This window comes from Pezoporus occidentalis, unplaced genomic scaffold (assembly GCF_034315485.1).
Source record: "Pezoporus occidentalis ecotype Australia unplaced genomic scaffold, CSIRO_AGI_Poc_V1 ctg15, whole genome shotgun sequence".
Taxonomy (NCBI): Eukaryota; Metazoa; Chordata; class Aves; order Psittaciformes; family Psittacidae; genus Pezoporus; species Pezoporus occidentalis.
Window position 1 is genome coordinate 9,533,733 of NW_026913316.1, and position 24,400 is coordinate 9,558,132.

Consider the following 24,400-nt stretch of genomic DNA (forward strand, 5'->3'; position numbering starts at 1 on the left):
ATGCTGCTTCATAACAAATATTTTACAGAAGTCTTGTGAACTGAAGTTAATATGAAATATTAACTCCATTAATATTTATGATTCCAGGAAACCTGTGACAAAAGAGGTTTCCAAATTAAGCCCAATGTATCCTTGAACCAGGCATCAGGAACATCAGTGGAAATGTTAATTCGTACCCTTGCCAGTGAAGCAGAGTCATGAAACTCCACTCCTGGTTTGAAGAGAGTGAGCTCTTTTAAAAAGTCCAGGAACGTAAAGACTAATGTCAAGTTTAAAACAAATGGTCCTTTATCCTTGCTGTAAGAATAAAGTCTTTCCTTTTGATAATTATTTCTGGGTTTGAATCTGGGGAAGTACATCCCTGCAGCCTCCAATCTCAGTGTTTTTCTGAACCTTCAGGAGCCGAAGGATTTAATTTTTATGACAAGCTCCTAACAATAGGAGCAGCATGTGTCAGCATTGACGAGCTGTCTGGCAGAACAGACCTACAGCACACAAGTTCTTTGGATCTCTAGTCTTGAAGGCCAGCTTTATGTTAAAATAGAAAGTCACTTAACTAGACAGAAGACAGTTACATCCTCTAGGAGTCGTTCAGGTCTACTAGTGTACTTAAAGGGAATTCTTGATTCATTTTTACTAAATGCCTATTCTTAAAAAGTTTTACTGTAGGAGCCTAATATTTCCTCACCTCCTTTGAATCATCTGTGAGGGTAAAGCAGGATGCTTAGGAAAGACCAAGAGAACACCAATACTGATAAGAGAGTAAGTTCCCTGATTTTGATGAGACAAACACTCACTATATAGAGAAATATGCAAAGAAACTGGAAAAAATTATAGTGCACTATTTCAGCTGCTATTTCATGTATGGGCTGACTAAACAACTTCCAGGGAAGTCATTTTCAACTGAAAGATGCCAAGTCAATAAAATTTAGAAGTCTGTCATACAGTAATATTATAAAATGCTGAAAAAAAACATCACGATATCTTGATACAGTTGGAATGGTCTGTTTTTAACCACAAACAAAAGTAAAATGCACATTTACTTGCAAAAAGACATTTTCACTGTGGATTGCATTGTTTAAATTTCTCATCCTGATGTGGGAAGAAATTAAATTCTGATAAATCCTGCCAAAAAAAGGGCATTCTGTTCTTCAACTTGCTCTGTTTAGTATGTCTCAATAAATTTGTTGCAGGCTTGTTTGGTTTGCAAATAATCTCTCCTTGCTCTTTTCCTTTTTTAATTCTTTATAATCCTGCTGGGCTCTTTTTCAAGAATACTCAGTTATAAATGTTTTTTGCCAGATCTTGTCCTGAGGTATTCCTGCATAGCCTCAAGGTTTCTGATTGTGCTTTCTGTGACAGTTATCCTATTTTTTTGCCTTTGATATATTCCATGAATGGTTCTTAACAAACAATTCTGTTGATAAAGTACAAGAAAAAGAAATCAAAGCGTCTCTCTGCAGTGGTACCTCTGCAGGGCAAACAGGAATAAAGCACAGTAAACGTGTGTTTGTGTCACTCAAATTAGCAGATGGGAATCTGAAAGTGCTCTGCAAGAGAGATGGTGAGAAAAACCACCACTTTAATGTAGGCTCATTTCAGAAAAACACTATACTTTAGGCGAAATAACTCTATCCCACTAAATGTGTTTCTTGAGGTCTAAATTACTATCTTTAGGCTCGTAAAAGTTGCTCTTACACTAATAGATTGCAATTTTTTAAGGACAGGTGGAAGTGGAAAAAAAAAGAAAACGGATACATGATTCCTTTGAACAGTACATGCATTGATACTAAACACAACTATTTCTGGAGTTCATAATTACCTTTTTTCAAAAGCATAGCCAATATAAGGAAAAAAAAATAGGGTAATTGCCTTTGAGACCTCTGTGTTACTGCCCAAGAATGATGTGAAATGTGGCATCAAAATCGTACTTGGCATAAAAATTTGAACTCTGTCTCAGCAGCATTAAAGAGGGAGAAATTGCCCAGTTCAACAATCTGGAAGAAGTGGAATATAGGGTAACCTGAATTTCATATCTCAGAAAGATCTCTTTTGCTTGCTATTTCTTCTTGCCTGTTATTCAAAAATTAGTAAGAAGTGCTTCATTTTGTTGCCAGTTTCATCACAGAAGTCCTGGGAAACATCTGGACAGGTGTCTGAATAAAAGTACACTGAAGAAGCTTAACTACAGTAATTTTAATCAATAGTATTTCAGATATAAGCTTTCTTAATACATGATTTAAAAAAAAAAAAAAAGAAAAAGAAAGAAAATAGTAGAACTGGATGATATTCACCTGCACTCAAAACCACTCCAGTTAGTCTTCAGATTTGAATATTGTGTAATTTAACTCATCTGATACCAGTGACATATCACTACCATGTTACAGAGAAAGACAATACAAAAGCAGTATTTTAACTGACTCTAATATTGACCCTGGATTGTAAACTGGATGCACCACAACAAATTGAAAGGAGAACAAGAAAAAACCCACCAAAACAAAACCAAACAAAACAAAACAACTAGTAGTTTAATGCTGAGATGATGATTAAGCAGCAGCGTATGCCACAGGTAAGTAGCAGGACCCATTTTGCTCAGTATCTTCATCAGCAGATTTGATACCAACAGAGCACAACCTCAGCAGATATGCAAGGAGGTTCAGTCCAGAAGGACCTTGAGAAACTTGGGGACTGAGCCAACGGGAGCCTCAAGAAGCTCAGCAAAAATTACCAAGTATTGCACTGGGGATGAGGTGACCACATGTGTCAGCACAGCTGGAAGACAACTGACTGAAGAGCAGCCCTGCTAAAAAGGGACCTGGGGATTGCAGCAAACATGAGGTCAAACATGAGCCAGCTTTGTGCTGTCATCATCAATGCAGGAGGCTGGTGCTGGGCTACATAAAGTGAAGCTCTACTCTTATTGCTGTTGAGACTGCAGTTGGGTAGTGCCCTGATTCCAGCCCCCCATTTCAAGAAAGTTGTTGAAAAGCTAGAGAGGGTCCAGTAGGTTTCTATCAAGGTGGCTGTGTCCCAGAGCTGCTCCTCAGAAGTTATGCACTAAGACAACTGGACTTAGTCTGATGAAGAGAAGACTAAGGGGTAATTTGCCAGTAACCTAAAATTGCATGAAGGAGTTAGAAGACAATGGGACCAAACTCTTCTCAGCAATGGCAGGTGGTATAAAATAAGAAGAAATGGCCAAAACCTGCAGTTTGATAAGTTCAAAAAGCATACAGGAAAAAATTCTTCAGTAGGAGAGTAACACAACACTGAAATAAGTTATTTTCAGAGTGGAATAAGTTATTTTTTTGAGATGATGGCAGCTTTGGGTTTTTTATATTTTTTTTTATACTTGGCTCCATAAAACCATTGCTAAAATCTCCAGAGTTGGAGACACATGCTTTTATGTGGTTTAAGTAAACAATGCTTTTGCAGTGGTTGAAGCAAACAGCCTCCAGAGGTCCCTAACAATCAACACTAACAATCAACTGTATCATCAGCTGCTGATGTCCTATCTGTAGTTCCTATCAAGGACACAAATCTGTCTTAATGCAGTTCTCCTCCCTCTTTTCCAATTGAAAGAACTGTCATAACAGACAATTCTTCCTTCATCTCTCAAGACTGATCTAATTTCTCCAACACTAACACCAACCTACTTTGGAAGCATGTGAGGCAACACTAATGGAGTGCCTCAAAGCAATCCCTGAAAAGCTCCCGGTCAGCAAAACAACAGTGCATCTATTTCTACCATCCTCATTAACATGCTCTAGATTTAGTGAATTCTTGCTTATTTTAACAGGACTGTTCATCACAGATCTAGGGTAGTAGGGAGGCCTTAATATAGACAGCTTCTATTTCCACCTCGAGCAAGAGTACATGAAGTTATTTACATTTATAGCATATAAATGTCATAATAAAGACTGTTTTAGGAATAGCTATGTTAGAATAGAATTTGAGAGGCAGACCTTAATATAGACAGCTTCTATTTCTACCTCCAGCAAGAGTACATGAAGTTATTTACATATATAGCACATAAATATCATAATAAAGACTGCTTTAGAAACAGCCATGTTAGAATAGAATTTGAGATCACTTCAGTTCTGGACAGCTTTAATTTTCACATACCCCTGGGGGATCCTTATCAGCCATGAAAAATGTTCTGGAGAAAAAAATTGTTTCTCTAAAAGTTTTGAACTTCTCAAGTGTGCTTTTTGGACACTTGCCTGGGTAACAAGTTTCCATACTTAGGAAGCACAGGGCGGATTAACGTACACTAATGAAAAATTTTCACTTCAAATTGCAAAATAATTTTTATTTTTAAAATTTTCCTTTGTTTCTCATAGGGTTGACATCAAAAGAAAAGCTCGAGCTTAACAAAAATGCTTCAGTTGATCCATCCTGAAGTATTCTAGGTGGATGGAAATTTTAAACATTGACAGACATCTTTCAATTTGGAAGTTATTCTCCCACCAAGAGATCCAATCTTACTTCATTCCACTTCAAAATTTCAAGCCAATGATATATAATGCCATCATGAAGAAGGTAATTATAAATATATACACAGCAATACATCATTCCTAATTATTAGGAAATATAAGGGGTTACCATAATTATTTTAATTTGGATTTGGTCTGTAGTCATTTAAATTTCATAGGTTCTTTTCATATATATCTGTTTAGACATATTAGGATTGATTAGGAGTGGAAATATACAGTATAAGCAATGCCAATAATACTTTTTTCTTCCAATTTTGAGAGCTGTCCTCTATTCTTTGAGATTAGAGAATCTGATAGCCTTATCAGGCATGTGTGTGGTACAAAGCCACCTGCCTTCTGCAAGACTTACCACGCAGTTCTCCAAATCAGAAGGGAAAAAAAATAAAAAAATCAGTCAGCCTCTGTGCTTCAGCTGAGAAATGCCTTTTTCATTGAGTAACTTAAATTAGGAATCTTTAAGCCTTGGTTTCAAGAGGAATATAGGGCACTTCAACAAAAATAAAGACAATTTTTTTATGAAAAATTCTCTGATGTGGAGCTATGTATCAGCTCAACTGGTTTTAGCTCTCTTCTTCAAAAAATGATATGATTGAAAAACCCCATGCTTTTCCATAAAGGTATCCTGAAAAAGGGAAAGTGGGACATCCAAGGGTGCTGATACAGGAAGTCGGGTATTTTTTTAATTCCACTTACTCTTATGAAAGTAGAAAGATTTTCCCATTAAAATGTCTAAATAACAGCTTGCTCTCTTTTCAGAGGATAAAAGAAAAAACTAAAAACAAAGAATTACATCCACAAAGTGTTCCTTTGCCCTCCAAAACATCTTTCAACCTGCTACAGCATGTATCAAGTGGAGCCACAGTGTCTGCTGATGTGTCTGCTCTGGGTGGGGAACTTCAGAGCCTGGCAGGGAGTTTATACTGTTGCCATGCAGAAGCAGAGGGGAGCATTTGATCAGTGTTATTTCAGTTCTGCGACTACCTTACGCTGACTGGTATGTTTATGAAAAGATTATTTTAATCTGTTGTTTATTCCTTTGTTTCTTGGTTTATTCTTAGCTATATAAAAGAAAATATTTGAAGTAATAAAGGCCAGCTGCTATAGTATTACTTACTTGTTAGGACAGTATTTCAAATGCCTGTTGTATGCCTTTATCTACAACTACAGTACATTGTGGAGTCTAAGCTGCTGCAGCACGAACCTTTAATTATGATCATTTAATCAATATTATAGATTTAAAAACTAAGTAGCTTTTCTTTTGTTCCTTATCTTGTAATCAGAGAAATCTTCATTTTGTATGTACTGACATGCTGTGAAATCTCCCAGGTTTTATTTCCTCCTTTCAATACTGCACACCAGCTCATCACAGGGTCATTCTAGTTTCATTGAAGGTGGGAACATGTTTACCTCATTAGAAAAAAAAAAACAAGCAATCAACCAAAAAACCACAGCCCTTCTTTCCCCCAAAACCCCACACAAACCAAAAAACCCCAAAACAAACCAATGATCCAAGTCACCAGAAAAAGCAGTATATCAAAGTCCAATTGGGAACTGCACAAAACAGCTTTCAGCCCCTGTGATACTGTGGGGTCAGATGCCTTGAGGGATGCAGACTTCAGGCACCAAAAAGTAAAATGTGAACCTGCTTTTAGTCATTTTCATATTTCTGTGAGAAAATACATCTTTTTCCTGGGAAGATTTGTATCTCCTCCACATAGGCATAAGGCAGCCCCTTCACACCTCACAGATTCATGGTCCTGCTTTTCTGTCAAGGGACCTGTGAGTGACTCATACTGCTCCCCTCATAAGAGCCTTATACTAGCAGTGAAAGTGTTGTCCAATTCCCAGGAATGTTTCCCCTTCATTTCTTTAACTAGAGGTTGCATTTATTATATCCAGATGAACTTGAGAGCAGGAGGTTGCTAATCGGAATGGCCATCACTTTAATCAGGAAGGGATGGCAAAAACTTCCACCTTCACTGCAATGAAGATGGCCAATTCTCCTAAATATCTGGTTCCCAGGGTGAGAATTTTAAGCACTTAAAGGTGCAAGATTTAGTATGAGTGTTTCCTGTAAATAAGATCTGTAAACTCCTCGGTCAAGACCATATTCATGTATTCCAAACTGCAAGCCAAAAGTTCAACCTCACTGGTGGCAGCTTGCCCTCCCTGATTTGTAGCTTCCCTGGGGATTCATCTCCTTTTGGTTGGTACTTCAAGAACTGTACAGCTTCTCCTCTCCTCCTTCACTGTGCTTTCATCACTGATAATGACAAAACCTCGCCAAGAAAGAAAACCCTGGGAGAAGACAACTGGCTCATGAAGAACTGGCTCATGAAGTGCTGGGTTAGATTCTCAGCTGGGATAAGCAGGCATAGCTCTGTGTAATCTGTTAGAGTTATATTCATTTGCATCATCTGCAGAACCCTTAGAGAGCAAAAAACTCTCTTTCGCCAATGAAGAGATGAAGAGCATGGCTACTGTGCAGCTTCCCTCCCTTCTGCCCAGCTAGGTAACAGATTCCTTTTGTTTCCACAGTAAACTCACAGCTTAAGCTATCCACTGTGAAATGTTATTTGAAACTGTAGTATAATACCTTTTATTCTGTTATTGAATCATACTCAGCACATCAGAGTTAGGAAAGTCAAGAAAGGAAGGTGATGTTAAGAAAGCAGCACAGGATGAAGGTCAGGAGTTGTGCACCAAAGACTAGATACTGCTGAGCATTTTCCAGACAGTCTACTGCAGATCAAGTGAAATCTGTCTTTGTGAAAAGTGTTGAAGCAACTTTTTTCATCAATCATATAAATACTTCTCCATCATACAGATGTTTGTTGGGTAAGCAACATTTACTGGGGTGGTATTTATTTCCTTATCATCATCATCTGTGTGCTTATAAACACAGAAGTGGTGTATATAAAAGGTGGATTGTGCTATAAAAGGAGGATTTAAATGCTGATGGAAACACATGTGGATGTCAAAATTATGTACCCAGGTTCCCATATACATGGAATATACTTTCTCATTGGACAGAAGGCAGCTGCTTTTGAAACTTTGAAACAAATAGCGATGCCCTACTGTAGCTTGAAATTATAAAGTAATGGGATAAATCTGATACATTTGTCCTTAACTAAGGGGTAATACAGAGCTCTTCACATAAATGGGAATTTTGCATAGGAAGCTAAATGGATATTTAGGTTTAGGAATAAAAAGAAACTAGAATAAGAGAGCCAAATTCAATTTAGAAACAGGAATGAGTATGATAAAAATGGATATAGGCAGATGGAACAGACTGAAACATCTCTGTAGAGAAAGGTTAATATTGTTAAGATGAATATCCCAAACTACTGTATATTTTTAGTTCCTTAGCAGTATATATATCACATGGCTTCCGGTAAGGTGGCATACTGCTGGTTTACTCTCAAAGTTAAGTTTCTTTTAGAGTTTACAAGATCTAACAATACCAAAAGTCTGTTCCATCTCAGCAAATGAATAAGGATTCCTTCATTTGCATCAGAATGATTCCTCACAATGTTTGCAATCCAGTGAGTACAGCACCATGACAGGATAGAAACTGTAAGTAAACAAAGTAAACTAACTGGAAAACTAAGTAAAAAAAAAAAGTGATTTTTTTTTTTCCATTCTCTTCACTGATTGAAGCATCTACCCATAAAAAATAGCTAACAAGTACAAAGGTAATCAATAGCAGTGGTGCAACGCAGTATTAGAATTTGCTGGGGGGTTTTGTTGTGGTTTTGAGTAAGTTTTAGTAACAGTGATAAGAACTTCCTCATTTTATATTCATCTCCTCTAGACACTGTCTGTAACACAGCATAAAAGTCTTTCAAAAAGACAGTGTAAGAGTCCTAAGAGGTTCAGAGGAGGAAATCTTGTTTAGTCTGCCTGTAGTCTGAGTTTCAGTTTTGCTTTGCTTATAATATGCAAGAAGTTTTTGAACAAGCAAATAAAGGTTTTTCCTCTACTTCTAATGCTGTCCCTATCTTCCCTACCCTACTCACCTTTCCCAGTCAAAGAAATAAGCCTTCTATCACTGATATCCTTGTAGTTTGAAATTGCGTTATAGAGTATATTTAGGTTTTATATATATTTTTTTTTTTTTTTTACCACTTTGGTAATGCAATTCTTCCCACCTTTTTGATAACTCCAGAGTTGAGTGAACCAGACAGTAAATATAATTGTGATCACCAAATGTGTTACTGCCTGGCTGGAGGAATAGTTATCATAAGCACCTACTGAAAGATCACACTTCATTAAGTACATGTATAATGCAATAAATAAGATTTAAATAAACATTCACCTATAGTAGAGGACTTCTACACACTCAGAGAAAATGCATATGTGACTACAGAGACAACCAAAATAATCTGCTTGCAATAAAAGTGTGTCTAAAACTGGCACAAATATGTCAATCAAAATCAACTGCTGCACAGAGTGAAAAATGCATGAAGTCTATATTACTGAAATCACAACAGGATAAAACGCAGTTTACTTGCCTATCCTGTCCTTTGCTCAACATCTTTCTCTTGCCCTCCAGGGTGGAATAACAGACTTTGCCAGTTGTCCTGTCCATCAGAGTTTTACAAGAGCATCGTTCTCACGCCTTAGATTTCAGCAAGACAAGCTCAAAATGAATCTGCTGACTGCACATTTGTGCCCAAGGTAAAGAAAAAGCAAACAAGCTTCATATTCACAGAGCCACTGTACAAAGGCATTCAGATCTTTCTGATGCTGTTAATTTCCTGCTGAAGTAAAGCAGTCATTTCACTGAAAACTAAGGAAAACATAAAGGTGTATCTTATCTCAGATATCAATGAGATAAATATGATAAAGTTAATTACTTGGCCACCTGAATTCAATACATAAATCATACGACAGCTTGGTTGACTGCAATTGTTAATCTGCTATAAATATATTTATTTATTCATATCTGTGTCACTAAGAAATGTGCATGCCTTTGGGAGGAATAAAAAGTCATATTTGAGTTTAGTTATATTTATACTAATATATGCAGATTTAAACAGTTTATATGGAATTTAAAGATAAATTTCATCAGGTTCTCCTGATTGTGGAAATAACTTGCTTTGCCTGTCCTGCAGCATTACTGTTTGTTTATCATTTCGAAGTTCACAAGGTAATTGCCTCATTATCTCTTAATCTAATTTCACAGAGAAATGACAATCCCTAGCTGCTGAGGTCATGGCCCATCAAAAATTATGCTGTCTCTAATTTTATATCCGATCTCTGGTAGATCTTAATTTGCTTATCTCAGTTCTCATATATCGACTAAATCGCTGAATTCTATTAAAATCTCCACCAGCTGTCCAAGATTTAAGACTGAACTACTGAATTGAGGCTTATTGAATTATTAAGACATTATTGCCAATGTGAGTCAATAAAACAATAATTAAAATATACACAATTAATATGACTTTTAGACTATGGTATACCATTTAAATTCAGTCTGAATATGGCTCTCTATACACGTACATAAAAATACCCTACCACTTCAACATTACAATAATGTCTATTTTTTTTTTTCCTTTATACAGTTAGACTGACATTAACTGCAAGAGCTTTGGGAAAGAAGTTAATAATAAAAACATTGCACAAATTTTCTTGGGTGGATGTTTTAATATTTTCCATATTGTATTTTCCTATATAATGCTTCAAATTGAACCCTCCGAAACATTATTCTCATATACATACTGACAATCTCATTCTCTAAAGAGTTATACTTAATGCCATATTTAGCTTCCTCCTCTAATCTCTGTGTTCATGTTTCCTACACAAAGAGAATGACAGATACCTTGGTGATAGTCACTCTTGGATTCAAGGGTTTCTGTTTATACCACTGCTGCCACGTTTCTGTTGCTGGAGGAGAGAAAGAGTTCACACAAGTGGACAAAAACATGTTTAATAAATACCTGTTGACCAATCATTGCTCGCTCTGGCAGGTCATTGTGAAATCTGATGTCTTCACATCCCCCTTTATCTTCCTGCATCCTTGCTGAGGCTGTCAACCCTTAGGAGATCCCACTTGAACAGATAGCTCCCCAAAGTGTTACCTTACTCTTGCTACCACATCACACTAAGTACGCTGCTTTTCTACTTCTCTTTCCACAAATCTCTTGCTTCTGATAGCAGTTGCATCTCTGCCACCACTGGCATCCCACCAGTTAAAAAGATTATCACAGCATAAGTAAGAGGCAGTGGCAGTTGATGCACCTTCTTCACAACTTGCAAATACCTAACTTTGGAGACAAGTGCGTTGCAGCTAGATTCGTGGGGCCAGCACCTCTGCTTCTCCACTTTGTCACAGCAAAACTAATTTAAAGCACATGTTTGTAAAAAATCATTCTCTTTCTGAAGGGCAGGTTCCCAAGGTGACCCGCAGCCTTATCATTTTCTATTGGAGCACAAAGGTAGTCTCTAAATGAAAGATTTACTAGAGAAAAGAGATTTTCTAAGTATGCGCAGGAAGACTGATTCTTCACTGGAGGGAGAATTTAACTTCTCATTACCATTTGTCTTACATGGCAGAAATACATTCAAAGTCAAAGAATTTTCTAGCATTCATCACCAAGGCGGGTGAAAGGCAAAAGATGCTTATCAGCACCTCCCACAGTGATGTTAACTGGATGTGCATGGAAGCTGAGAGATTATTAATCACAGGACTGAAAGATCAGGTTTTTATAAGCTGGTTTAGATATCCGTGATACTTCACCGTCTGCTTGAAACTGAGCAGAGAGAAAAGTCAGGAATCAGAATCAATGCATCCTGAGGTCTCTTGCTTCTCATTCTTTGCTGGAGGTAGAACTTTCATTACCTGTGTTCTTGTAATTTGACAGTTTGTTCAAAAACTGGCACAACATCACTTTCTGTCTACGACTTCACTTGTGCTGCTCTCTAGTGACAGCCTTAGAATTGCCCAGTTGCAGTGCTTCACATTTGAGGTTTTTTGAAGCTTGGCCTGTTTCAAGAAAGTGAGGACATCTCGCTACATGCTGTTTTGGAGGGGGAGGACACAGGATAGAAGAGACGAAAATACACTTCTTCAGCAAAGTGTTTTTTATGTCATGTTAGTGCTTTGTGTGAGGAACCAAAGTCCTGTCACTGACTAGAGAGTAGGAAGGAACAGAAAAAGAAACATCAGTCCACCTGCAAAGGATAGAATCTAATGTTAACTAGTGCAGGCAGGTTTTCATTCTCCCAGTCCCTCCATTCTCCGTGCCCTCCAGCTTCACATTCCCCACCAGCCCCACCTGGTTGGTGAGAACAAGGCCCAGCATAGCACCCCTCCTCATTAGGTCCTCTGCCCCTTGGAGAAGGAAGTTATCATCAACACATTCCAGGAACCTTTTGGATTGCTTATATCCTGCTGTGTGGTCCATCCAACAGATATCAGGGTGGTTGAAGTCCCCCGCGAGGACCAGGGCTTGTGAATATGAGGCTGCTCCTACCTGTCTATAGAGAGCCTCATCTCTTCGTCTATCTGGTCAGGTGGCCTGTATCAAACCCCCAGTGTAGTGCCACCTGTCCCCACCCTTCCTTTAATCTTGACCCCTAAGATCTTGGTCAGCTCCTCATGCATCCCTAGGTGGAGCTCTGCACCATCCAGCTGGTCACTGACATAGGTGGCAACACCCCTTCCTTCTCTTCCATTCCAACACTCCAGTCACAGGAACCATCCCACCATGTCTCCGTGATGCCAGTAAGATCATAGCCCTGCAGACGTGTGCATGTCTAACTTGTTTATTCTCCGTGCTAAGCACATTTGTTTTCATGAACACTGTCTTCCAGGACCTCTAACAAGAAAATAATTTCGTAAGAGTATTTAATTAAAACCAGGTGAATGTTTATTGATTGAGAATCAGTTTTTTTTTTCTGCTTCAAACTGTTTATGAGCAAGTATTCTTTTTTATTAACATATTCCTTAATGAAAGATATTCGTTTACTAGTTCAGACATACTATTTTTGATGTCAGCATACTGTACCATTTTATCTACTTGCTCTTCATGGTTCATAACTAGTCCTAGGTTACTAGACACTATCTGTGCTTCCTGAAACTTTAAAAACAGAAGACAACAAAGCAATAAATAGCAAATACTGAATTAATAACAAATAATACACCTCTGGCAAGAACCATTTGATGAAAAAACACCTACACAAAGGAATTGTGAATCATCCAGAGCTCATGAGCATTTTCAACAGTATCTTGCAGTTGCCACAAACAACAAATAATACAGTTAAAGAACAGCCGCAGAATGAAGCAAGCCTATTTATTCAGATTTGCATTGATGAACCTACATTTCCTTCATCCAGTATTTATTGGCCCATAAGGATCTTCCTCCCTACTGCTACAAAATATTTTGAAATATCTTTCCACTCACTCCGGCCTCGGACCATTACAAACATGATGTTGAGCCTAGCACAACACAATTATTCAGAATCTGCTTTTATGTTACACAAATAATGTGGAGCAGGTCTTCCCAGCAATGTGCACTTTACTGAGGTGATAAGTCTGGCTGCTACCTCAGTAACCCGTTAGTCACAACTGAAGTAGTCTTCTGTTTCCATCAAGGGTCCTAGCTATCAGGCTGATGAGAACAATTTTGACTGTATTGAGAATTTGAAGCAAGCATGCAGCTCCAGTGCCTGTTGTCTCTTCTTCACTTTTACTTTCTGTTTCACAACATCTGGTTGTCTTTTTGCTCTCACAGTTGAATAGATTGTGAGAAGAGAGAGGCTGCACGCTCTTGCAAGGATTTTTGTTCGCTCGTTCTCCAAATTTTTCCTTCTTTTGACAAGACAAAAGGATTCCCTGCCCTAAAATTTTCTTTTGGAAATCAGTGATCATGAGAACACATAAAAATATAAGAAAGTCCATACTAAAAGGTCTGTGTAGCCTAGCACCTGCCTCCTATCACGTGCTAATAACTCATGCCCACAGAATAATTAAGAGAGGCAACATAGCAACACTGGCTTAGCATCGTCTCCTAACCTCAGGTGATACCTGAAGCAGAGATGATTCTTTTAATATTTAATAACCTTAACTAGTGTCTTGTCAGTAACACACCCATTTCCTTTTCAAACTTTGAGAACTTTAGGATCCATTGCACCCTGTGGCCAGGTGTTCCAGAGCTCAACCATAGGCTGTGTAACAGGGCAAATCTTTGGTTTGAACCTGGCTGGTGTTAATATTATTTGATGTCCTATAGTCTTTGTATACACAAATCTTTTATTCTTGTAAAAATAAATATTAGCTGACTTTTATACAACGATATTGGATCGCAATGGATGTTATAAATGAGTTCATTGTCATCTCTGTATTATCAAAGGCAAACAGACAGTACAAGAACAGGCTGGGTGGAGGTGATAGCAGGGCTACACTGAAGTCCTGCCTGTTGCTCTAATATGAGGACTCTAACTATTCCTTTTCAGCATTAGTTTTGCTTACAGCCAAAGACAGTTTCCCTAACACTGCCTCTCCCCTCAAAGCATACAAATTCCAAACCTCATTAAAACAGCAACATTCATTTATCTGCCCAGGAGGAGGTCAGGCTGACTGGTTCTCTCAGATGACTCTGGATACCTTGCAGACTGAAAAGTACTGCAGAGGTACAGTGCGCTCCTTGCAGAGGAGGCAGAGCAGAAACACCCGCGCCCACTCACCTGCAGGTACAGATCAATCTGTCAAACCCTCTGGGCAGCAAAGCTGATGAAGACAAGATCCTGCACTGCCACTGTAGGTTAAAGCATCAGCTATGAAATAGTCCCTATCCTGAAAAGACTTCCCTAGGACTGTTCAACTGGGTAAAGGTAAGCTGTGCACAAGGCTCTCATCTATCACAGCACGAATATGTGTGAAATACTCAGGGCTGGGTCAGCATACCCCTCCTATGTTCAAAGACTGCCAGATATGTCCTCTGACAATACAAAGCATCAGCTAAGGTTATTCAGCCTCAGATTTGACTGGAAAATTTCCACATGTAAGTTTTTCAAAATCTGCAAAGTGCTGTTGTTTGAAACAAAACATCTCACAAAACCAAAAAGCTGGCTGCAGCATATTCAGGATGTTGACTATGGCCATAGCAAAAGAGGTCGTGCAAAAAAACCCACCACAGAAGAGCCAGTACCCTTATGATTAGCCCCAGGAAAGACCTAGGTGTTTCCCCCAATTCTGATTTTAAACCAGCATTTCCTAGTAGCCAGCGTATGGCCTGCTTTGCAAAGAGAATCTCTTGTTTCTGGCAATTGCATTTCATGAGAAGCAGAGATTTGGCTCAAAGGACAGCAAGTGGGCTAAGACTGAATAAGAAATCCAGGTAATAGCTGGAACCTGCATAAAGTCATTCAGGCTTAAAATATTTTCCTTATTCTTTGGAAAAAGCCAACAATTTTCTGTGTTGGTTTTAACCAGATAATTGGAAGCCATCAAAAGTTATTCCTAAATTAACATGAGTCATGAGAGTCTTAATGTTGTATATTAAATAAAACAGTTCCCACCATGCTCATATTGCGCAATATTGTTGAAAAGTGCCAAGGGATGGAGATTCTACCAGGCATCATTACATCCCCTTGATGAGGTGCCTTCTATTTAATTTCTCTAGGATCCTGCTGCTGGAAACATTATTGCACTAATTAGGACTGTTTACATGTTAGCTATTTTCTGCAGATCCAAAGAGGAAGATGTTTTGGATATCTATGATTAAAGTTATTTGCTTTATCTTAGATGTTGTACCTACTTGTGATGTAGGGCCTGCCACAATTCTAAGGTATTCCTTACAGAGATAAATCTGGAGGAAATTAGTATTTTTATCATAGCTTGCCATGAAAAATTACAAATGCATAAAAACCAATCTTTGTAGTTTAAACTATATGAACAGTGCAACATCATAATTCTATACAGTTGTGTGGAATTTGTTTTTATGTAGATTGCACTTTGTGTCATTAACTACCATCATATAAACATCATTAGTATTCTGAAAGACTGTCTTAATAAAACAAGTATGTAATATTTTGTTGCTTTATCTGTGCGCAGAAATCACTAAATTGTATATAGTAGTGCAACTGTTGCTGCAGTATTACTACACTTGGAGTAGATTTTGCTGCTACCTTACTCTTGAAAACAGTCCAACTAGCCAGGCTGCAAATTGCAAAGAAAGGATTTTGCATTTGGGCAAATATCACTTTGGTCTAAAGGAAAGAATAACTAAATTTTTTACTACTGTCTCCGAAGCTAAAAGGCACTTTAGTGCCCGGGCAAGTGCTCATGCTCTTTGGGGCAGGTGAAACCCCATAAATCAATTGCACAAATTCACCAGCTCTTCACAGCCAAGTCACATGAGCAAGGCTCATCCCACTAACTGAAAGCTAGAAAATCCTGCTCTATGTCTGCACAGAACTAATTGGCTTGCAGCAAGTTTCATGCATTTTTCATTTTAAACAAATCTCTGAAGTCTCATAAATCTAGGTTTACCGCGTTTGTAAAGCTACAGACCTCCCAATTTGTACTCTAATTATGTTTTGTTATTGTTATTATCAGCTTATTCTTGCTATGACTGTTTTTGTGTCACTTGGAATTGATGCTAATACTCCCTGACATACGGCTTGACATATATTAAGAATGCAGAAAATGAAATGACAGAACTAATTAAAAGTCCATCTGTTCAGTTAATTTAGAGGTATGCCAAACAGTTCAAGTGAGACTTGGTCAGCAGCAAATCACATCCACCTGTACTGTTTGGTTAGCAGTTACTGTCCTGGGTAATGTTATTTCCTTAGAAACACTCCACTATTCAGTTCAGGGACTGCACACTGAGCAGTGAGAGCATGGAAAACATGGCTATTACTCTTGAACAGAAATAGTGCACGTAAAAACGTAGTATAAGCCTACTAAATGAAAAAAGACATACAGCAAAGTGCTGTATATCATGCTGACTCACTCCATTAATTGTAATGACTGTGCCTCCAAGACACAGAACAATCACATCAGTATTACCTATAGAGATATTGCAGCTCTCTATCCAGGAAAAGTTTTCCACCTAATGTCAATGGTCTGTGCTTTTCTCTCCTGTAAGCCCACCAAAATTAATAGAGTTTTGCTAAGAACACATTTGGTCTCATCTGATTATGGCATACTGAACATACTATCTTACAGTCTGGCTTCTGTGTTACTGCTTTACATGCAGAAAATATAATAATTCAAGAAGCATTCAACTGGCAATCTAGACCTTTTTTGTTTTAAACAGAAATGAAAATAAGCGTGTCTCAATCTGGTGAACAGCAATCTGTCATGTGGCAGATCTATATTATCACAGATTAGGTATATTTCCTCTCTACCAAAGAAATTTTGCTAGAATAAGAAAAGCATCTATATATGAAATAAGCTAATCAGCATTTTCTTCCTGCTCCTCCTGCAGTCGGCTTCCCTCCAGCATGTACTACTTGTGTTTGTATTCCAGACTCCAGAGAAGGCAGTGCATGCGCACTCCTACACACACAGGGACTTCTGTGGCCATTCACATCAATTTTCGAAAGCTGAAACCAGTGGACAGCTTTAAAGAGTTTAAAGCAGACAGAAGCTACCTATTTTTAACCTGAGGTTACCAAAACAGCCATCACAGAACAGCAAAACAGCAATTTCAACAATAGGCACCAAGTATTTCTCACCAGCAAAAACTTTTCCCATTTCTTGTGCTCAGCACAGTTTCAGGGCAGTAGACAGGGCATTGAGAAATGCTGTGTTGATCTCAGAATTTGGGATATGATCAGCACTACAGTTATCTTGTATTGTCAACAGAAATGATCCTTTAGTTTCCTATTCAGTGACAGCAGCTCAGTGAAAGACAGCCTCACAAATGATTTCCATCTCTCATTAGAACAAATCTGAACTCCAGCTACCAGGGGGCGTCACTATTATTGATTAACAAAGGACAGTTTGCTAAAACTAGGTTCCAAAAAATGTAACAATTGTCAGTCATCTTAAAAATAGCATCTCGGCTTGCCCTGTGTGTGTGATGTGGATTTTTTTTTTGGATTGAAAGGGACAGATTTACTAGATGCTGCTGCCACTGGGGACATTAGTCCTATGGAAATCTCATCTAGTTACATCTATATGTTAGTGTTTCTGGTCCAAGCCATAACTCCTACTATATAATCAAGCATCCTTAGGATTTCCACAGTAAGAAAGATAAGGTTGTGACCCTGAATAACCTTTTCTGAGCTTTCTCTACAAAATGTTGTGGCAAAGCTGGCCCCAGCCTGTTCCTACATACACCAATACAGCTGTGAGAACATATGGCTGTGCTGGGAAAGACTACATTTTAGAGCAAGCCCTTCACCCTAAGCACTGAAATCCAGAGAGAAGTTCTTTAACCACAAGAAAACAGGGAGAGCACAGAAGATAAATAGTAGAGGTGTTAGGGCAAGGTAAAAACTCTGTTTATTGAAGAGAGGATGAGACAGTTCAATCAAGATTTAGGTGATTACCACTGAGTTTTATAAGTGTTCAGTTATATTTCTGTGGTATCATCTTCAAAAAAATTTCCCCTTCCCCCCCCCCCCCAAATAGAGTCAGTAAGCAATAAATGTGCTACTTTCCCACAACAATAGAACTTTTGTCATTTCTCATCAACTCTACTTTTGTCATCATTTGCATGATAATGATTCTATAATATCTGTGCCCCCTGGGGGAAATAAGGACCCGTTATTATTTATGTTAATATTTGGTTTATTTCCCAGTCAAACATTTGCTGTGGTTTTTTTTTAAAGGTGGGATAAATTAACTGTAATCAAATCTGTAATGTTTAATTGTTTTATTGCTTTCAGACAACTTCCTTGATACTTCCTTTACTACAAAGTTGTGAAGCTCAAGGGCTGTACTCATAACAGACCCAGTTTCCTGACTCCTTGACCTCACAGCATTGTGCAAGGAGCTGATGTCTGATGGAACTTGAGCTCTTCCCCCATACAAAAACAACATCCATATTCACTGCTAGGAAGACTCCATCCAGTGGGCCAGTACTCAAGAGAAAAGTTATAAAAGATTTAGGTCCATCTTACAGCATTCTCTGAGAATATTTCCTGCAATCGCAGTTAGGGCAAGGCTATCCACACTCATTGCCTCATCTGATTTCAAACGCCATTGGCAAGGGTTTCCAGGTTTGCATGCCAAGACCACTGAATTCTGACATCTTCTGAAACCCACTTAGAGAAGCCCCACGACAGGAAGCTGCAACCACCATTATTTTGGCCCAGAGAGTTTTGGCAGATTTGTAGAGTGGTTGTAAACACATGAAACTTTTTATAAAGACAGATTCATGGCAGTTGAGTGAAGAATTAAGCTTGGGGTTCATTTGGCATATCATTCCCTGCAAATTGGTTCAACATTTTTTTAAATATCCAGGAAAAGTAATTTCCCCTGAATTGCTACAAAGTACATTGTGGTTTTGATGTACAGGTGTATGGTATGCATATTTTTATCCTTTGTACCTCATTGATATTACTTCACAATTCTACACCTCACAAAGGAGTGAAATCAAAGCTCCCAGCTTTGTGCCTCAATATATTTATACTGCACAGTCTAAAAAAAACCCTTGATGTTACTGTTATTAAATGTTTAATCCAATTTAACATTTACTTCCTGAAACATTTATAGCAACAAATAGGCTTTTTCTCTTCATTTATGCAACATTTTGCCTAATGAGCTAAAACTTACTGATTCATTTTATTTTACTGAATGAAGATATTCATACACAACGAGAGTCATCCTGTTAAAAGGGTAAGCCTGGTAACCAAGATTCACTGAGCCAAGAACTAAATGCTATGTGCATGGTACTGTCATGTAATTTAGCATTTGGTCAATGGTTATATGGTCAAGCAAGTTACCTATTGCGAAGACAGGAGAGTGTTAAGGCAGGAAAACCAGAGAATGCTGCATATTTTAACCTATACATTCTTATGTTTCTTGCCTAGCAGCTCCATTCTTGACCAAAACACATAGTATATATTGAATTACAGCCACAAATCTATCATTTTCCATTTTAAAATCCCTCTCTAGTTCTAGTGTCCACTTGCTAAAAAGTATAATGAAAAATTTAAAGCAGATGAAGCACAAAAATAATTAGTGAAGGAACAGAGAAAATGCCTTTCAATGAAAAGAGTCCATCAGTTTATAATATCAGAAAGAACTGTAAGGCACAGCTTCACAACACAGTCTTATCTCCTTTACAGGAAAAGAAAAGAGTTAAGGAGGTGCCAAGATAAGAAATAAGAAAGGGTCAATACCTGGAAGCTGATACTCAACAAACCTGTATTTGAACTAACATGTTCCTTGAAAATTGGCCAATTATCAAAACTAATTTTAAGGAGAGGTGACTTCACCCTCACTTGTTATCACTGTCAAGCAGAACATCACTGCTCAGAGGGATGCCTGGAGGCACCCCACAATGTCCACCAGCCTCCTGAGAGCACACAGGCCACCACCATTACATGCTGCTGTCCTACAAGCACACCTCAGTATCCTGCTGCTGTGGGACAGGCTCACTACAACATTTACAAAGCACAGGTAAAGCAAGCTCGAGCCTGCTGCTCAACAAATCAACATACATTTAATCAAATGCAAGTTATTCAGCTCAGTACAGCAAACAGAAAAGAGACAAAGTATAATATTCTGATGTTCTGAGTCAGGCAAGAAGGGCTTCCTGTCAGCCTTAGTACACAGCTAATACCTATCATACGCTAGCTTCTTCCGAGAAGTGTGCACTCTGGTGCAGCAAAATAGTTATGTCACCTACCACTTCCATACTGGAATACTGTCCAAACATTTCTGACACTTCATAAAATATAGGTAAGCAGCAGAAATGTTATGCAGATTTCACAGGCTGCAAAACAACTGAGTAGTTTGCCCAAAGTCATAGATTTTTAAACAAAGAATTTACAAGAAAACATCCTAAAACCAATGTAAAGCAGTCAACCCTATGCCCACAAAGTCCTGATTATAATATGGAAACACTAAACATCCAAAGGGAGTGAACACGCCAATTCCTTGGGACTCATTTGTTGAGGCTTTCCTTCCAGGTGAATTTCTGCCCAATTCTTTCAGCTCCATAGACTATTTAAGTGGAAACTGACATATTTCCAGGGAGAACCTGACTGCAAATGTAGATTTTTATTACTATTTTTTTAAAGATGATTGAAATGTAAGAGCTGGAGAACACTGGGCCAGATCCATAACGGATGGAAGTCTGCTAAAATTGCTGACTTGGAAAGCTAAAAGGCAGACAAAATGAAGTCTGAAGTGGGGGCTTTTTCAATCCACTCCTGTGTGAAAAAGTCAGTTTATCTACTGTGCTAAGCAGACGTTCAACTCTGTCCACTGAAGTTTGCTTCTTTCTTCCAGAAGTCCAGAATATAAACCTCACTAAGCACAGCTTGAAGCAAAGTTTGCACTGTCCTATAACATTTGCATTTCAGGACTTGAAAGGATGGAAGACTAACAATCGTGTTTCCAACTGAGACAACATCGTGTTTAAGTTTGGGCAAGACACCTGAAACAAAAATGTTGGTTCTTGGTAGCTAATCTAGGCTCCTAGGCACCTTCCTGTTGTTTCAAGCTTAGACCTAAATCAAGACTAATACTGTTATTTTTTCAGAGTAACACATTATAAGGCTTAAAGAATTTGTTGGTTGTAGTCTCAGATGGTGTTTGCTTAAAGTATTCTGGGATCTTCAGTAAACTGACACCAGGGAAGCATATTGTATCACTCTTCACTCCCATTTTGGTAATATTTTAGCTTGCATTCATTTTAAACTATTTAAAAATACGTATCCCCTGATGCTCTTATTGTTAAATATTCAGCCTAATTGAATATTCCTTAGACAGATAATTGATCATTTTACAGTACTGTGTTTAGATCAGAGAAATTAGCAACATCAAATTGCAGCCCAAAGTGATTTATACATTTGAATTCCTGGCAATATTCAAGCCTATTACAGGGACAGATTTGAACATCTTCCTGTTTCATTGCTGTAAAAATATGCATTTCATTTTTGTCTTACTGGAAGTTTTTGCCAAGAAGCAATTCTTCAACCAGAATTTCCCAAATGTTAGACCAATAGACTTCTGCTCACCACCAGAATGTCCCCTGGACCACCATGCAGCCTCATCATCTGAATTTTAGTTAAAAAAAAACCCAAACACTTTTTTCTGTGTGGTTCCATAAGCCATACTACCACAGCCTGCTGGCTGCGTTAAGCAGACAGCACTGCGACCAAGATCAGTAGCATTGGTATTTGACAGCCTACAGGGTTTTATTCCTAAATGAAGGGGTGAACAGGTTTTCCCCATGAAGGGTGAATTTAACTGCATTGATTCTCCCTCCTCATACTCCTCTTGTGCTTCTTTCTTTGTCCCTTTCCCTTTTTTACAATAAGAATACAGCAGAGTTACGCAGCTACAATGCCCTGCCATAAAGGTTGGCTCATGCAAAATTCTTGAGGTACTTGCAGATACCTCCCACACCCTTTTTCCTTTTGCCAGTTACAATGTACTTAAGATTAAAGTGTGAGTTTCTATTTTTTTGCTTTGAAGAAGAGATGAATGAGTTTTCCCACTTTACTAATTACAACATGATATATGATGCAGAAAGCTTTGCAAGAGGTAGCACAGCATGCGGGTGCAGATGAATAATAATTAGGCTCACATGTTCCAGAAATTAAGATTTTTATTAGGAGGCTGTTATTTGTAAGTTTCAGTGCTGTAAGTGCAGCTAATATAAGTGGGCGCTTTTTTTTTTTAATCAAATCAACCAAGTCCTGCTTATAATGTGGGTGCCTCAACTAACTCTAAATAAATTCAGGCTTTCACTGACTTCAAAGGAGTTGACTCAAGCCCTAGAAAAAGGATTTGAGAAAGTGATTAGTGTCAGGGCTTTGTTTTAGAGCTAAATTGTAACTAACCACAAAAATTGGTTTTATTATAAAGATTTAATATGCATCGGGGAATAAGAATTTCTCTTCCAATTATTGTAAGACACCTAACAGTAAGGGAGAGAGTCCCATCACTTTGTTACAACCCACATTTTCTTCATTGTTGGCAAGTTTCTGCTTTCAGCCATACAACAGCCTAGCAGAACAGCATTTGTGTTACAGTGTACATATCCAGGGGCATACTGGAGTGAATCCCTAAAAGGTTGGCTGACCAGATTATATAAACCCATCTTTTCCAGCAGGGCATAAAACATGTATCATTAGTTTCACACAATTAACCTTAAAAAAAGTCCCCCAAAACATTGCTGTCCCCAGGTGAAGCCTCAATAATAAATTCCCTCTATTCCTGCAGCCCAGTATTTCCATGAATTATGAAGCTATTCAGCATGGCAGAAGGCTAATTACACTAACCAAGACTGGGGACTCTTGATTTGGCTGTGGGGATCCAAATTGCCCTTTGGCTTTAAGATGACAACTCTCTGAATGAGTTAATTTATCTAACTGGAGTTGGATACTCCTCTGTTATGAACAGTACCCTTACCGTACCCACTTCAGGCACTGCATCTCTTAGTTCCACATTCTCCTTCAGTCTTGCATAGATCCAGCTCAAGCCTTACTGTTAAATTACCTCCTCCTTCTCCTGCACCTGGATTTGTACCACAGGGAAACATACAGGTCTCCATGGAGACCACAGGGTCCACCAACACCGAGCAGATTCTAGAACTAGAGACTCCAACACATTCGTTGCTTAAGCTAAGCCTACCTTTTAGCATTAAATAAAAGTTGCCTGGCAGTTTCTTAACTAAAAGATTTTGAGAAACAGAAGATTTTTAAAAATGCTGTGAAAAGCCATATCTGGGCAACCAAGACAGCATTTGTGATTACTGACAGTTTACAAGCTGTGATTTATGGGTTGTAATCAGTGAAAACTTAGATCCTCAGAATGGACACATTCAGTCTGTAACTCATGGAGATAACTCCTTCAAGCTTCGCATACAAACCCAAACCAACTTTAAACTAAGGAGGTCAGGCACTGATACTGGTGCAATACCCGCAGCACAGAGTTCACTCAGAATGACTCTTTGCAGACTACAGTAAAGCCTGGGTTGCAATATGCAGTATTGCAAGAATCCACTCTAATTTGAAGCTGGATGAGCACACAGCACCTTTCACAGCAATGCAGGTACAGCAGGTGGCAATGTATGGAAAAATGCAGTTCTGACACTACTTTATTTACACTGTGAGCATGTCCAAGTACTTAGGGCTTTAAGTAAAAAAAAGTCTGGAATTAAAAATAGCACACATTGGAGACACATGTTTAAGCTACTATGTTCAAGTACAGGATCAAACCTTCTCAAATTATGGTGATGTGTCAGGCTGGGATTTGGATTCAGTTTAAAGATGCAGAAGTGACAGAACGGGGAGCGGCCTAGAGAGCTGCAGCCACAGCATAAGAGGAGACTTGCACCTGGAAATGCTGAGCAGTGGGCAGGATAAGATGTCTGTGCTTGAACCTGAAATGCCAGTGATGCCCACAGCTTTGAATATGCTTTTTCTGTAAAATCAGATTAGCGTAGTAGCTCTCAAATGCATTTCTTCCTAATAAGATCTCTAGAAACAGCATGACCCTGACAAGTATGCCTGCTATCCACCACTCCTTTGAAAAGAGATATTTAGCTCTGTTGGGAATCAAGGGCTTCTCCGTATCTGTTTGCAGTAGGTTAACTATTGATTTTAACTGCTTAAACTTTAACAGAGCTTTAGTAAATTTTGTATTGATCTATTAAACTAAATCATTATTGGTTTTATGGGTTCTGTTAAAACATAGTGGCTAGGTGTCCCAGTCAATACCTATATAGTGTTTTCAATTAGGTCACTTCAGCAGAGAGGGG

At 38.4% G+C, this 24,400-nt stretch overlaps 1 long non-coding RNA gene across 3 annotated transcripts in view; it reads left to right on the plus strand.

Moving 5' to 3' along the window:
- Positions 1 to 14,075, plus strand: part of LOC134159724 (uncharacterized) — a 32,162-nt gene extending 18,087 nt beyond the window's left edge. Inside the window, exons 4-5 of one of the 3 annotated variants that reach the window (XR_009963274.1) lie at positions 9,052 to 9,176; positions 13,959 to 14,075. This is a non-coding gene — a long non-coding RNA (uncharacterized LOC134159724). Of the gene's footprint in view, positions 1 to 8,664; positions 9,177 to 10,471; positions 11,735 to 13,958 lie in introns of those variants that run through there. The other 2 variants (XR_009963273.1, XR_009963272.1) reach the window with 2 other exon arrangements.
- The last annotated feature ends 10,325 nt before the right edge of the window (positions 14,076 to 24,400 follow it).